The sequence below is a fragment of the Heptranchias perlo genome, unplaced genomic scaffold (assembly GCF_035084215.1).
Source record: "Heptranchias perlo isolate sHepPer1 unplaced genomic scaffold, sHepPer1.hap1 HAP1_SCAFFOLD_862, whole genome shotgun sequence".
Taxonomy (NCBI): domain Eukaryota; kingdom Metazoa; phylum Chordata; class Chondrichthyes; order Hexanchiformes; family Hexanchidae; genus Heptranchias; species Heptranchias perlo.
The window spans coordinates 1-2500 of NW_027139900.1; the positions used below are offsets into that span (position 1 = coordinate 1).

General features: G+C 61.3%; 1 non-coding gene across 1 annotated transcript; it reads left to right on the forward strand.

The window, feature by feature from the left end:
- The first annotated feature begins 1582 nt into the window (after positions 1-1582).
- Positions 1583-1736, forward strand: LOC137319565 (5.8S ribosomal RNA). The gene has a single exon (XR_010962190.1). It is a non-coding gene; the product is annotated as a 5.8S ribosomal RNA (ribosomal RNA).
- Positions 1737-2500: the final 764 nt, after the last annotated feature.

Here is a 2500-nt window from a genome sequence, read left to right on the forward strand (position 1 = left end):
TATTCCCAGTAAGTGCGGGTCATAAGCTCGCGTTGATTAAGTCCCTGCCCTTTGTACACACCGCCCGTCGCTACTACCGATTGGATGGTTTAGTGAGGTCCTCGGATCGGCCCCGCCGGAGTCGGCAACGGCCCTGGCGGAGCGCCGAGAAGACGATCAAACTTGACTATCTAGAGGAAGTAAAAGTCGTAACAAGGTTTCCGTAGGTGAACCTGCGGAAGGATCATTATCGGCCGGGGGCCCGCCTGAGGCGGCCCGTCAATCCGTCATTTCAGCCTGAGGCGCGGCGGCCAGCAGGAGCGCTCCCGGGATTTGCAGGCCCGGAGCCTTGGTCGACCCGCGTCCGGCGCCTCTTGCGCGGGCATGAGGTTCATTCCGAAATCTCGCCGAACTTGACGAACAGGCAGTCTCGCACCGCCCTGCTTGGGCCGGTGCAGCGAGTAAGATCGGCCACGCAGAGATCGGGGATTGAGGGAATCTACACTTGGCGGTTGCACACTATAACTGGACGTTTCCGGTCGTCTTATGAGACAGGGACGGCCGTGGCGCGAGTCGGTGCTTTCGTTCAGCGGCCTGCGGTTCGGTGACACAGAGAGAGAGAGAAAGAGGTGGTGCTGGGTGCGCTGTGTTGTGCTGGCTTGATGACAAAAGCCTTCCACACTTCGCTGCCCTCTCACCCGCTCCTCATACTCTCGCCTACCCACCAACACCCGCATGTGACGCTGCTCGTTTGCCTGGCCCAGCCCCTTGGCCTACACAGCCCCATCTTATTGACGTCTGCTTCGTCCAAGTCAGTGCCCTCCGCTGGTATAAAGACCCTCTCGCTCGCGAGTCTCTTGCTGTCGGTCCACCTCTTCTCGCCGGCCCGGCAACCGCAGCTCTTGCGTCTGCCACCTCCTTGCAGCATTACACCGCAGTCGAATTTAAGGGAGCTTCTGCGGGCTCGGGTGCTGCCTGGAGGCTCGTCGTCTGGACCTCGGCGAACGGCCACTGTGAGTTCTGCAGGGACTGAACCGGTGATGCAGGCCCGGCTTTCTTTCCCCCCCACACCACGCAGGGACACTTTGGTCGCTCTGGTCACTCTCCCTTTACGGTACAGGGTACCTGGAGCTCTCACCTCCGGCTCCCGCGAGCTGGTGCTGTCGGGGAGCGATGGTTTAAAGACTCGAGTGTCTGTCGTCGGTTGTCGAGCTGCAGCCTCAAACGTTCGAGAGAATGTGTACCTGCCCCTCGGATCGCCCCGCCAGCGGGTCGGCTTGTACCTCACTCAGTCCGTTTTGCTCTTCTCGTCCTCCCGGCAACGGTGGCCGCAGAGCACCTGCCTCTGTTGGCCGTGGTGCGGGTCGGTCGGTCGGTCGGCTCCGGCGTCTTTCTCTGACCCGCGTCACCTCGCGAGCGCCCTGACCACAAAATCTCGGTGAAACCCTTGTCTCGCTTGATGATCGACTGGTGATGCTTACCACGATGTTGGGGCCGTGCCAGGCTGGGGCTCTGCCCTCCTTTTGCCGGAGGTGTAGAGCGTTGGGCGGTCCAGGTTTGGCCCTCAGGGGGATGAAACACCAAGCCGAAAACAAAAACGTACAACTCTTAGCGGTGGATCACTCGGCTCGTGCGTCGATGAAGAACGCAGCTAGCTGCGAGAATTAATGTGAATTGCAGGACACATTGATCATCGACACTTTGAACGCACTTTGCGGCCCCGGGTTCCTCCCGGGGCTACGCCTGTCTGAGGGTCGCTTGACAAATCAATCGCACTCGCCTTGCCTCCGGGTTTAGAAAGGCGGGAGCGCCGCTGGGGTGTCGCAGAGGCCTTGTTCCTCTTTGTCCCCCTAAGTGCAGACCCGGAGTCTCCGCCTCGGGAGAGTTCGACCCTAGGTCCTTGCTGCGGGCGCCGGCCTTTCCAGCGCGGCTGTCAGTGGGTTGCAAAACGATTGACCGCGTCGCTGTTGGACTGGTGTGGCCTCGCCGAGGCCAGAGCGGGGGTTGTCTCTCTGTGGAGTGCAGAGCAGAGATCGTTCGGTGAATTGGTAAAAGCGAAGAAGCTAGCTTCTCGTGGGTGCCTTTGGTCGCAGCTCGGTTCGTCGGTAGTCGTCCCGGTCGGTGTTGGCCGAGGATAGCTTGACGCAGAGACACGGGGGGGTGAGGGTGCTGTGCTGGCTTTTTCGCGCGTCGGTGGTTTTGCAGAGTCGCTGCGTCGCTGCGTGTTGCGCTGGACTTTGCTGTCCTTCCACACGCGGCCCGCTTGACTCTGCCTCCTGCCGTTCGTGCGTTCTAGTTCGGTGCAGCCTGCCTCGCTCCTCGGTCGCTGCTGCCCGTTATTCTCCAAGCTGGCAACCGCTCCGTGCCTTCTGCTGCTTCCTGCCACGCTGCAGCCACTGACCCTTCGCCATTCCACCGGTCCCTCTGGCTCGCTCTCTCGTAATCGGGACTTACGGCACGGTGTGAGCCGAGCCCGGTCTCCCAGCAAGCCACGTGTGCGTGCGCGTGTAACTGCTTCCGC